Here is a 14,376-nt window from a genome sequence, read left to right on the forward strand (position 1 = left end):
AGTTCTGCGGTCTTCTGTTCGCTGTAGAGGAGGTCATTGTCCCAATAGACCCAGTGGGTCCCTGTTTGTTCTCCGGTGGCCTGGGCGGCTGCTTGCTGTCGGGTCCCTTCGAGGGAGGGGCAGGTTTTCTGTTCTTGGCGGAACTGCTCCCTGGTGGGGCCACCTTCTTGGCGCCATTGGGCGAGTTCGGGTAGGTCGCCGAGCGCGGCAACCTCGTCCGGGGGGACTTCTGGCAGCCCGGACTGAGCGTCGGCTTCTTCTTCGACGGGGGGGTGGCGGTTCGGGCCACTCCGGCTCCTCGGGTGGAGCAGGTGTGCTCGGCTAGATGGCCCGGGCTGTCGTGGACCGGGTGGTTGCGCAAACCCACTCGGGCAGTCCCAGCATTCCCAGATGCTCTCGGCGCTCGACGTGGGCCCAGGGGGAACTTTCCAGGTCGTTCCCCAGGAGGCAGTCTACGGGGGCGTCATCGCGGACGGTCACCTTCAGCTTGCCCGACACTCCCCCCCACTCAAAGGGAATCCAGGCCATCTGGCACAAGCTCTCGGTGTTGTCTGCCGACCGGACGGGGCACAGTACATTAGGCAGGATCTGTTCGGGGGTCACCAGGTGGCAGCGGACGGCTGTCACGCTGGCTCCGGTGTCGCGGAGGGCTTCGGCCCGGCGTCCATTAATGGTGACCCACTGTTGATACTTCTGGGTGTTGCTCGGGATGGGAGCCCGGGGCACCATTTCCCGGCTGCCCAGGCATACCAAAGTCGTGGCGGCGGGTTCCCATTCGGTGGGCTCTGCGTCATCGTTCTCTTCATCTTCTCCCCCTTCGCCCAGGGCCGCGGCCGCCAACTGGCGGCAGGGTGGCCCGGTGGTCCCAGCTCGTCGGTTCACGGGGCAGGTCGGGTCACTGGCATAGTGCCCTGGCTGTTGCCAGTTGTAGCACGTTACCGTCGGTCGAGGCCCTGGTCAGGCTAGGGGGGCCCCTCTTCGGGTGAGGGACGGGGACGTGCGGTTCGGGGGCGGACCCCGGGGAGGACTACGGGGCGGCCCGGCTGGAAAGTCTCTGTTCCGGTTGGCTCCCCCTCCTCTGCCGCGCTGGCGGGGGGGCCCCGTGGTGTTCCGTTGGTACTCCCCCATCGAGTTCCGAGGGACCCGGGTGTTCACCCATCGATCGGCCTCGGCAGCGAGCTTCCGCGGCACGGTCAGCTTGCTGTCGAGGAGGTGCTGTCTCAGCTCGACAAAGCAGTTGTTGGAGAGGTGTTCCCATACAATGAGGTCGAACAGCTGTTCGTATGAGGTGACTTTGCTGCCCCTGATCCACCCTTCCAGGGCCCTGCTGAAAAAGTCTACGTATTCCACCCAGGTGGTGCCGGGGAGCTTCCTGCAGTCCCTGAAGCGCTGGTGGTACATCTCTGAGGTGAGACCATAGCGGGTGAGCAGGGCCTCCTTCATATGGTCATAAGAGGTCATCACTGCGTCTGGGAGCTGTAGCAGGGTGTCTCTGCCTTCGCTGAGGAACCTTCCCCATAGGCCGGCACCCCAATCTTTCCGGGGTACCCGATGGGCGGTCATGGCTACCTCGTAGGCCTTGAACCATTGTTGGATGTCGTCGTTCTTGTAGTACTCTTTGATGACATCCTTGGGGATATGTACTTTTGCCTCGGCCGTCGGAGGGGTGTCCCTGGGCGCCGGTCTCTCTATTTTTGGACTTAATTTCAAGTTCTTTAAGGCCCCGCTCATGCTCGAGGGTTAGCCTCCTCTCTTCCAGTTCTCGGTGCCGCTTTTTCTCTTCTATTTCTTCTTGCAACCGCAGTTGCTCCAGGGCCAATTTCTTTTCTGCTAGTAGGAGTTCGCCGTCCAGGCGGAGTTGGGCGAGCTCTAACTCGTGTGTCCGGACCCTCTCCCGTTCTCGCATCTCTTCTGGGGAGAGGCCGGTCTCCATGCTAGTTCTTCTCCCATCTGCTGGGGCTGCTGCTGGTTGCTGGTGCACGCTTGGCACCGGGTTTTCTTCGGTTTGGGGGGAAGCCGCTTTGGGCTCTACCCAGGCACTTAGGGCTTTTTGCAGGTCTTCCTTTGTGTTTATTCCGGTGGTCGCGATGCCTTTGTCTTTACAAAACTGTTTTAGTTCCTTATGGGTATATTCCTCCAACCGTTCTTGTTGGAACTCCGCGGTTGTGGTTGTCTCTTGGTTGCTCATAGTTGCTCTGTGTCTGGGTAGGTAGTGGGCGAATTACTCGCTGTACGATTTGCGTCGGGCTCGGATCGCACCGCTGGCCACCAATGTTAGAAGGGCGACCTCCGGGGAGCCAGATGGTGTCGGACTGACCACCCCGAGAGGCACCGTTCCGTTAGGAAGTAGCCGAGCGCCGCTGAGAAGCCTCCTGGGCGAGGTCCTTCTCCTACGATCGTACAGCCAAGTAATCCCCCCCACCACAAAGGAACACAACAAGGGTATCAAATCTTACAGGTCTTTATCGGTTGCAAAAGGCAGGTTTCTGTGGCAATATTTACAGGTGGATCGAGGGATCCCAAAGAGTCTCGGGGTCGTTCAGGGACGGGGTAGCGGGACAGTCTCAGTACCAGCCTGGTACGGGAACACCCTGCGCTCAGCTTTCAATCCTCGAGCTGGGGGGGTTCCGGGAGCCGGGACGTCGTCCGCAGGGCTCGGAAGGTTGCCTCGTTGAGGTCGAGCCGCGACAAGGTCAGCAGGGCTCCGATGGTCACTCCTTCGAGGTCGAGCCGCGATGAGGTCAGCAGGGCTCCGATGGTCACTCCTTCGAGGTCGAGCCGCGACGAGGTCAGCAGGGCTCCGATGGTTACTCCTTCAAGGTCGAGCCACGACGAGGTCAGCAGGGCTCCGATGGTCACTCCTTCGAGGTCGAGCCGCGACGAGGTCAGCAGGGCTCCGATGGTTACTCCTTCGAGGTCGAGCCGCGACGAGGTCAGCAGGGCTCCGATGGTTACTTCTTCGAGGTTGAGCCGCGACGAGGTCAGCAGGGCTCGAGGTCCGCGTTTCAGGCAATGAGTCTCTCTCCGTAGGGTCAGCCGCGATTCGATCAGCAGGGCTCTCGACTCCAGGATACAACTACTGTCCTGGTTGTGGGTTGCCCCAGATATATGGCTGGAGCCCTTTGATGTCCGGACCCTCGCGCCGGGGGGCCGGAGGGGGGTGGGGCCATTGCCCAGGGAGGCCGGAGGGCGATCGGGCCCAAGCGTCGGGGGCCGGCGGGAGGCCCCATCGAAACTCCCCTCCTCCGGGATCTGTGGAGTGGCCACTCGACCCCCTTGGGTCGGGTCTTGGCGCCTCGATGTCGGAGCTTCGCGGGGACCGAGGCCCGGGCGGGCCGCGTCGCGAAGGCTGATGCGGGTAGCGGGGTACAATCTCGGGGGGCTTCGAAGGGTTGGGGTTGCCCCCGTTTGGACTGGTCGGAGGGTTCGGGACCACGCCATGAGGCCGGGTCCAACAGTGGAGTGTAAGAGTGTTGAAGGTTTGGGGTTGAGGAGAGTTTTTAGGGTTCAGGATGGGGTGGAGTTTAGGGTTGTGAGGGGTTTTATGGATTCAGGAATGGTCGGAGTTGGAATAGGGTGATGAGGTGTCCCCTTTGTTCATAGCTGGCTGGTGTTTAAGGGCGGTGAGGGTTTTTTAGGGTTTAGGGATGAGTTTGGGTGTGCTGAGGTGTTTTAATGGGTATGGGATGGGTGTGGTTTAGGCACTGAAAGGGGTTTTATGGTTCAAGAATGGGTGGAATGCGGGGTAGTGAGTGATTTTATGGTTCAGGGATGGTGGGTTTTTGGGGTAGAAAGAGCTTTTAGGCTTCAGGGATGAGGATAGCTGAAGTGTGGTGATGAGTTTTAGGGGACAGGGATTGACGGTATTTAGGGGATGTGAGGGGTCAGTGATGGATGGTATTTCTGAGGGGTGATGGGTTAGTGAATTAAAATCATCAAAAGTAATTATTTAACACTGTAAAAGATAGAAATATTAAACGATGTCCCCTGAAGTAAAGCACTGAAATAAATATCTCAAAACTGTTTCTAAAAGTAAGACCTGCAACCAATGCATTTTTTTTGTTAAATAATTTTTATTGATAGAAAAATAAAGTACCAAAGTTTCAATGAAGCATAAAATGAAACAGTAGTATAATGAACATATATTGTTGAGAAATCGTATAATAATTAGCAAATCTATTGCAATTAAAGTAATAAAATATATAAAGAAACAATCTTATGCAAATAAAAAAATAAAAAATAAATGAATAATTAAATAGAAATAAATGTACATATCAAAACAAATAATAATATAATATAATTTGTTTAGAATAAAAGGAAAAAGAAGAGAAATGAAATGAAAAGATAAAGAAAAAGAAAGGAAAAAAAAGAAAAAGGAAAGAAAGGGAAATAGAGAAAAAGGAGAAGAGACGGGAAGGGGAGGAAGTGATAGGGAATGATTAGTATAGAGATGGGCGTGAGGAAAAGTAAGAAGTAAGGGGAAGGGGAAGCCAGAATAAATCAGATTTCATTTTCTGAGATAACGTTGATGATTAAATAGTAGAAATTCTATGTTCTTTACAGATAAGGTTCCACCATGTTGATGTACAAACTTGAGAATTATCTTTCCAACAAGTTAAAATAACTTTAAATGCAAGAGAAATAAAGAGGTCAAACTGTTTTAACTTTAGTGAGGTATCAGAAAAATCATAAGACATGGATCCAAGAATTACATTTTGAATTGATAATAGAATACAGCATTGAAATATCTTCGAACACGTGGACCAAATGGATTTCGAGAATTTCAAAACATTAGGACAAAAATGTATTAAATGTGACAGTGTGCCATCCGAGGAAAGACAAGACCAACAAAGGGAAGAGGAAAAAGTACTAATATTATGAAGACAAACTGGAGTGCAAACCGCTCTGTTATGTAGGAAAACTAGAGATTGAGTAAAATTGGTGGCTCTGGAGGTGGGAAAAAAATGTTCTCCACAGTTTGTTCCATCTTTGAGTAGAGAGGGATATTGAGAGGTCTTGTTCCCAGGCTATTTCTGTGAAGGATTTTAGTCTATCAGATGTAGGAGTAGATAGACGTTTGTATATGAAAGAAGCTTTGGGAATAGAATCAGGGGGGACATTGTACAAAGGGGTCAGAGATGTGAATGGAGTGGAGTCATCAGGGACATTTTTGGATAGTAAGAATGATTGTAGTATTGTTGATATTTGTGAATATTGGGAAATGTAGGATAAAGGTAATTCATAACATTCTTGTAATATGGTAAAGGGTATGACGGAATTATGGGATATCAGTTGGTGAACATAAAAAATATCCTTTTCTTTCCAATGTTTAAAGTCAAATGATTTGTGTCGAAACTTAATGAATTTATTATACAAATGTAAGAGGCAAGAAATTACTTTTTTTTAATTATTTGTATTAACAATGCTCATGAGACCATACAGCACCACACAATTACAATATAGTTCATCGGGACACATTGCAAAAATTGACATCGTAGTTATCAATAGGGAACAAGAAGCCATCCCCCACTTTCCTACCCATCCATGATTACTCCAGTCTCTCTGTACTTGCGCCAGGGTGCCCACCCTTTCTTCTACTTTTTAGTACACCCCCTACTTCTATATACTGTTTCCTCTGCCCTTTGGCACCAGTCGAGGTCTCGCTGCCAGTCCTTCCATTGTGGGGGTGACTGTGCCCCCCACCCCTGGCAATATTTCGTTTTGCCACCCCCACTGCTAGGGTCAACCAGAGTTCCACGTACCTGGACCAGTCAGTGTCCCCCTTGATCATCAATAATAGCCACTTCAGTCCCATCGGCACCGTCTCTCCCACCACCCTAGACATGATGTTGGTGACTCTTGTCCAATAGGGGCTGATCTCCGGACACTCCCATAAGATATGAAAGAAAGCGCCCTCCTGTCTACAACCCCTAACGCAAGACGCCAATGGACTCCTGCCACATGCATAGAGATGTGTGCGGGGTAGTAGGCACGGTGGAGGATTTTTAGCTGCACTAGTCTGAACCGTGAGCGGATTGCAACCTCTCTAAGACTCTGCAGTGCATCCTGCCAGTCTTCGTCATCCAGACTTCCTAAATCTTTGCCCAAGCTGCTCTGAGAGTGAACAGAGGGTCAGGTACATTGTTTATTAATTTACGGTAGATTGTGGATGTGGGTTTTTCCGTGATGGGGTCAAGCAACAGCCTATCCTCCAGTGAGGAATATTCCTGAATAGTAGTACCACTCTGTATGTGAGATCGTAGGGCATGTAGGAGTCGCAGATGATGGTATCTTTGTGACTTCTGTAAGTTGTATTCCCCATGGAGGTATTTAAAGGAACGAGGGGAATCCCCTTTCCAGACATCACCTAAGTACTCAATGCCAATCAGCCTCCACCCCTCGAAGCCCGTCAAAGTAGTTACTTCCCGCAGATGCTCACTTAGCCACAGTGGTGTTCTCCCAGTTAACTCGCCCACCCAGCCTAAGAGTTTGTTAGCCTCTCTCCAACACTGCAGCACCACCCTAGTGTGCTCGAGGCAAGAAATGCTAGATGAAAATTAGCACCATCTGTAAGAGGTGAATGTATCAAGTGTTGGGAGTATTTTAAAATGGGGTATTGGGAAATAAAGGTACAATTGGACATATGACAAATGTCGTAGAAAGAGAATTCATGCAATAGAGAGCGTTCAAAAGTGATCCATCTAGGTATCGGCAAGTCTTGAAATTGCTTATTTAAAGCATAAAATTGTCTGATCAATAAAACAGTATGATATAATTTAAAGTTAGAAATCGCACACCCCCTTCGGTTTTTGGTTTAATTAATTTAGATAGAGCAATACGGGAAGGTTTGTTGTTCCACAGGAAATAATTACAAAGAGAGTTAAGTTACTTAAAATAGTAATTGGGGATTTTAAAAGGCAACATAGAAAGCAAAAAGAGAATGAGAGGAATAATCATCATTTTGATAGTGTCATATCTGCCCCACCATGATAAAAAGAGAAGGGACCAAGAAGTAAGTGAATTTTGAATCTTACGTTTTAGTGCAGTGAAATTATGGAGAAGAGATTGGGGGGTAGTGGGGGAGAACCAGACACCGAGATATTTAATTTAAGATGGACACCATTTGAAGATGGTGTCGGAAAACATGAATTGGTAGCATAATGAGTTTAAAGGTAAGACCTCAGTTTTAGAGAAGTTTAATTTGTAACCAGATATTTTGGAGTATAAATCAATTTCCTGTAAAAAAGGATGTAGAGAGGAAGTAGGTTTATAGAGAGATATATCAAAATATCATTTGCATAGGCAGACAATTTGATTTCGGGAGATTTGTGTTGAAAACCTTTTATTAGGGGATTGTGGTGGATGCGTTCAAGAAAAGGTTCAGGACGCAGAAGAAATTAAAGATGGGAAAGGGGGCAACCTTGTCGAGTACCTCTGGGTAGATTAAAATATGGGGACAAAAAAGCATTAACAGAAACAGAGGCCCGCGGTTCTGAATATAATAACTTAATAAATTAAATACATGTGGGCCCAAAACCAAACCAATAAAGAGTTTTGAACATCAATTGCCAATTTATACGATCAAAATCTTTTTCTGCTTCAAGGGATAGTGCGGCTAAAGAATAAGGGTACTTTTTCCCCAGCGTAAAAATATTAGAAAACATCCTAGCGTTATCAGAAGTAAGTCTACCTCTGAAAAAACAGATTGATCGGGTTTAATAAGTAAAGGTATAACATCATCCACTCTAGAAGCAAGAATTTTTGCAACAATTTTACAGTAATAATTAATTAATGAGATTGGATGATAATTTTGGCACAGGGTATGATATTTATCTGGTTTAGGAATGATTACAATAAGAGCATCTAAAAAGGATCCTTCAGGTTTTCATTTTGATATAAAAGAGGTAAAAAGTTCAAGTAAATGAGGAGCAAAAATAGAGGAGAAAGAAGAAATTAGTTTAAAAAAAAGACCATCAGGACCAGGGGCCCGGCTCTCCTTAAAGATTTAATGGCATCTAAAATCTCTTGAACAGATATATTCTTTTCAAGGAGAGACATAGCATCCGGCACAGAAGGAGGAGAAGGAAGATCATCAAAGAACGACTGGGTGTCAATCTCAGAGGGATGTGTATCATCCATATCTAATGAGTTATAGTAGAATTGGAAAGCATTAACAATATTTGAATCAGAGTGAAGTAAGTTGTTAGTGGTGGAATTACGAATAGGACCAAGGGTTTTCGTTTCCGTTCTGATTTTTAAATGATTGGCCAGCATTCTACCCGCTTTGTTTTGACCCCCCTGATATTTGAATTTTATTTTAAGTAGGATATTGTAAGCATTGTTTGTAGCTGGTTTATTTAAGTCTGATTTCGCCTTAATTAGGTCTTGGAGACGCGTGGGGCAATTAGATGTAAAAAAAGAGTACTCAGGAGTTTTAATATGTTTGAGGGTAGAGATATACTGGGTGTTCAGCATTTTTCTCTTTTTAGCAGTGTAGGCAATAGTGAAGGCTCTAAAGGTTGCTCTAAAGGCGTCCCAGTTGTTGTGGATGCAAGTGTCACTGGGCTTGTTAAACTGAAAAAAATCATTAATAAAAGAAGTAGCCTCAGAAATAAAGGATTGATCAGATAGTAGGGAATTGTTAAATCTTCAACGGGTATGTTGGAGGAGGAAAGGGACAAATCAAATGATGAGGAGACAGGGGTATGGTCAGAAATAAAGATGGATCCAATTTCCGAAGATTGAACAGAGGGGAGTGGAGGCTTTGAAACCAACATGTAATCAATACGCTACATAGTATGGTGTACATTAGAGAAAAATGTAAATTCAAATTTATCAGGATTGCAAGTCTTCCATATATCATATAGTGGATGAGAGGCAATAGCAGACTGAAATACTTTATGCGATTTATGAAGTCTAAATTTACAATTTGATTTTCTGTCCGAATAAGGGTCTAGCCAGTTGTTAAAATCTCCAGCAACAATGATGTTGGGATTAGTAATAGAAGATAATTTTAATTTGATCAAATTCCAAAAATCAGGTTCAGATTTACCAGGTCCATAAATTATGAAAAAAGGGATCATTTTATTATAGACCTTGGCTTGAAGTATTGCCCATTGTCCATTTGTGTCACATTCAGTTGATAAAATTTGAATCTTTAGGGATTTGTGACATAGAATTGAATTACGGTTGACCGCAGGTGAGAAAACAACCTGTCCCACCCATTGGCGTTTGAGTTTAAGAGATTCAATATCATTACAGTGGGTTTCCTGTAAAAAAGAAAATTGACAATTTAACGTTGATAAATGAGAGAGTACCGTTTGACACGTGACGGGGTGACCCAGACCACGGACGTTCCACGACACAACATTAGGCATGTAGTATCTTTAAGACAAGGATACAGGAACAATGATGACACACTGCAGAAACAACAATGAAGATAAAAATACACCGTTTGTCGACAATAAAATAGCACAAGAAAATTATAAAGAACATGAAAAGATGAAGGGAAAAAAACATATGAAATAGTAAAAAGAGAAAAAGGAGCAGGAAAGTGATAAAAGGAAAGTGAGAAAACACAATAACAAAAAAGGGAGCGTGAGAAAAATGAGACAGATAGAGAAGAAAAGAGACAGATCAAGAACAAAAAGCCAGATCTGAAGCAAAAAGAGAGTAAGATAAGAAACGGGCATGTCGGCACCCAGATACAAGAACAGCAGCGGAGAAAAGAAAATACACTAATAAAATAGAAATAATTCGGCAACGTAACCAGTGTTTGGAGAGCATAGCTAAGGAATAAAAACTAGAGACAAAAAGTCATGTATTGAAAACATTAATATAACGGCTTAGGAAGAATGTGCATTTGTGACCATAGGTGTTCTAGTGATGGATTGCATGAACAGCCTTAACTAAGCCGGATCGTCAAATGAGCGGGAAACACCTTCATAAGTAATCTTGCATAGACAAGGGTGTAGGATGCCATATCGGATGTTCAGGGATCACATTTGAGGACGAAGTGACAGTTATTCCTTACATCTAGTATTGGTTGCATTTGAAAGATCCTGAGAGATAAAGGTATTGTGACCAGACCAAACAAGGCAACGTTTCTCTCTGGTGCACTTCAGAACATGCATCAGGACTGTGAATTCTAACAAGAGCATTATGATACCTTGTGGAATGGCAGGGTGAAGCTAAGGACAACCAAGATGATGTGCTCGTTGGATGTTTAGAAGAGTAGAGGATTGAAGATCCAGAAGGTCAGACAAAAATTTGTTTAAAAATGAAAGTAAGTCAGGGCCCTCAATATTCTCCGGTAAACCATAAAGATGTAGGTTGTGCCTTCTGTTGCGATTTTCAAGTTCCCTGTGTGGACCTTAAGCTTTTGGATTTCTTGTTCAAGCAGAGGAATTGTGGTTGCTACATCCTGAAAGTGGCCCACACGTTGTTCCATTTCAGTTATTTTGCCTTCCATATTAATCCATCAGTCCTCAGTTAGTTGCAGTTTTTCGTTGGTAGCATTCATGAAAGGTTTTAGAGCATGCGGTTTGTCCAAAATAGCACACAGGACAGGGTTTGAAGATGATTGGAATGGAGACGGAGGATCATTTTTAGCCCTTTTAGGTTTAGTGCAAGAGAAGGATGCCTTGGTAAGGTTAAGCGAGTCGTTAGTCATTTTAACAGAGTGTGACTGGCGTTGAGAGATCCTATTAACAGTGACCAGTTCGCCCATACAGATAATGATTGATCAGTATAGGTGAGCAATAAAACAAGCACCACTAAGAAGAGAGGAGGTGTAGAAGGGAATTCAGTGAGTGATACACCTGTAAATAACACCTCACCGCACATGTACTCACACACACCGTTCCTCAAGATTTGACAGAAGAGGTGCAAGGAGAGCTGATCCAGTGACTATTATGCCAAAAATCTGTTCAAGGTCACATGAACTGAATGCACCATAAGAATTTAGAGTCTGAAGGATATATACTCATAGTAGCAAATTAATTCCCTTCGCCATTTGTAGTAATTGAGAATGTTTCATTGAGGACCATCAGTAAAAAAAAATGCTTTGAAGAGAAAATACAAACAAACAGAAGAAGCACAGTAGCCCATGTTTGAGGCAAAACCATGGCATAGACAAAGATGCAAAGAAATGGTGAAAATAATGAAATGAGGAGAATGCTCACCCAAATTGGCTGCATGAGGAGAGAATGAAGTGGAGACGCCATTCAAAATGGCAGCCACCCGTGAGTGAAATAAATGATATTGTGGCAACAATATGATGAAGAATGCGTTCCGCGGGTACGTCTTTTTTAAATCCACTTCATGCCTTAGTCATTAGGCATCAGAGAGCCGCCTTGGGAGTGCTGAAGTAGGTAACAATGCAGAGGAAAATTGAAATCGCAGCTCCGTGTAAGAACGGAGCTCAGAGTCGCCACCATCTTGTTTCGGCGCTCAAGCCACGCCCCCCAACAACCATTGAATTTATACTTGAAAAGCAATCAAAGGCATTCAAAAGGCATTCAAAGGCATTCGAAAGCCATTCATTTCATTAAAGTTTACATTAAATGGTTTCTCAGTAATGATATTCTTTGAAAATTGTTTTTCCACAAAATCACATTGAATAACTCTAAATCGTCAAATATTGCCCATATTCAGTAATCATAGAACAATCTTAGTACTGCAATGTGTGATCTTACCATTCATGCAGTCATTTATACTAGCCTATATAAAGGTGACCACAGGAGAGACCCTATTGCTGCTCCCTCATCCTGGTTGGTAGGTGCCATTCTGATACAGAAAGTAATATTTGATGTGAACAGAGGATCTCACAAAGAGATAATGTTAAAGGGTTTCCAAACGTTTACAATGGTCAGTGTGCAGGTACCAATATTCAACATCCTTTCAAACTAACAAGCAGTCATCCTACCAAGGAATGCTGTATTCACTTCTCAGAGCTTGTATCAAGAGAAATAAAATAATGTCCACATCCTTTGAGACCATGCCTGAGGGTGAATCGACACCAGATATAATGGGTTGATAGGAGAGAAACACCCCCTTCGGTATGTTAAAAAAAATACCTTATTGACATTTTATAACACTTCGGAGCTTATTCACAAACTGTATTCTGTAGTACATTTAGTAATACCACAACAGAAATACTAACGTACTACAAAATGCTATTTGTTTACATACCTACGTATGGTCTACAACACAGCCTTCCCCTCGCCTACTTTTTATGTGCAGAGATCTCCACCCTAACTGCAGAGATCCCCACACACATAAGTATACTTTTTTGTGTGTGAGGAACAGAGGAGAGTGTCTGGAAAATGGGCAATACTTACAACAAAAGGGGAAGGATAAAGCGAGGAGTAAGGAGAGGTTTGAGGAGTGTTAATGAAGAGTTTAGGGAGGAACATGCATCCTCCCACTAAAGAGTAAGCCCATTGGGGTTCACAAACTACCCTTCTACAGTTACTACAGCCAAAAAGGACCCACAATAGTTGTAGGTGTACTCCAGGTCAAATCTGAAGTAAATTCAGCACCACACATTGCCAGCCACTGGTACTGCAACACCCTCGCATTGACAATAATTGATGTAGGAACTTAAAATTAAACCCCCTAGGAACCAATGTTAAATGCATTAGTAACCTTTTTTAAGGGTATCAAAAAATGTAACATTCCTTTATGTTAAAAATAATTAAATTACTTTAAATGAATTATGTATGCGTGTGTGTGTCCCCCTGCTTGTGTATGATTATTGACTGTGGGTGTGTTCTTTGCTATTTCATGTCGCTAGGCATCCTTTTCAGAGGAGTCACTCAGTCCTATCCCTTCATTTGCCCATACATGTTGCAACATGTTCAACAAGTACAAAGCAAAGCCAATAGATCTGGCCTTGGCCAGCTACTATGTTTTTTTTAAATATATCAATCTAATCGTAAGCAAGACATTGCCCCTTCCTTAATGTTCAAGAAGCCTTTGAGGATCTGGCTTTTCATTAACTAGGACCTGTTGAGCTGGACTCCAACCCAAGTTGTGTAACAGCGCTATCTCTGTGCTTTGATTTGGACGCTTCCTTCACTGTATTTATTTAGTGCCAGGGCACATTTCGAGCAATTTGTTGTTCTTTACAACTCTGGTAACATAGGATAATATAAGATAACATAGGATAATATAAGGTAAGATAACATAACATAACATAACATGCAAGCTGACAAAATACACACCATGCAGTTTAGTTTTTGGGTTTGATGTTCCTCTAGTGTGCTTGAAGATGAATGCCCAGATTCTCAAAGGTTTAGCATGGGCTAGCTTTACTTTGTTAACTCAAAACTGATGCTAAACCTGTTTTGAGATTAACAAACTAACACAAATTGGTGTTTGCGTTGGTTTGTTTAGAAAAGTAACACAAAGCAGGGCAGCTGTTTGGCATTACTTTGCGTCATGGGGCGTTACGTGGGAGGTACATGGACGTTACCAATCAAACACCCATGCATTTTGACACTAAACCCCATCTACTAACATTGGCAGACTGGGCTTAGTGCCAAAAATTAACGCAACTAGAAAGCAGGCGTAAAAAGGAGACCTTTTATCATTTCTCCTTAATTTTCTGACTTTGAATGAGTGCTGCACCATGTAGCACACATACAAAGTAGGAAAAGCTTTGAAGTGAGTCTTCTCATAATATTTTGTACTGGAAGGGTACTTTTGCAGTACAAAACCTATGGTAGACTCAGGCATGCACCCTAGCGCTAAGGCATTCAGGTGTGTGCCTGGCGCACAGCAGCTGAAATCAGCACCGGAGCTAGGGAGAGGGAAGCAGAGTGCCATATCTCTGTGAATATGGAGCTCTTCTGCTCTCTCCCTGTCACGCAATGCAGTCCAGCCTCTTTGGGTGCTGAGCGGCATTGCCTGACAGGTGTGGTGTCTTGTGCCCTAGGCCCACATGCTGGAAAAATAACCACACTGACACAGTAATATAGTAGTGGTAACTGGCCCAGGGCACGTGCAGCCGGCCCCTTTAATCAGCAGGGTCACCTGACCGGTGATGCCTGTGATGGGTGTGTGTACAGTGTGGATTCAACACAAGTGGAACACTAGAACGTGTCCAGAAGGACCCTACATACCTCCCAAACTTTAATGAAGAAGAAAACAAACAAAAGTCCAACCTCTGGAAAAACAAACTCCAATCCACATCACCAATAATTCTCTACAGGCCATCTGCCGGGCAATACTGGACCTCCGGGCCGCACCATCAGGAGGCTTTAGTCCACCTCAGTGATGTAGTTCAGCCCAGCCTTGTCTCGCGGAGCGGGGGTCTATTTACACAGTTCAAATAGCAGTGCATCTGGAGCTGTGCTGGAGTCCACTTTGGAG

This window comes from Triturus cristatus, chromosome 5_1 (genome assembly GCF_964204655.1).
Source record: "Triturus cristatus chromosome 5_1, aTriCri1.1, whole genome shotgun sequence".
Lineage (NCBI taxonomy): Eukaryota > Metazoa > Chordata > Amphibia > Caudata > Salamandridae > Triturus > Triturus cristatus.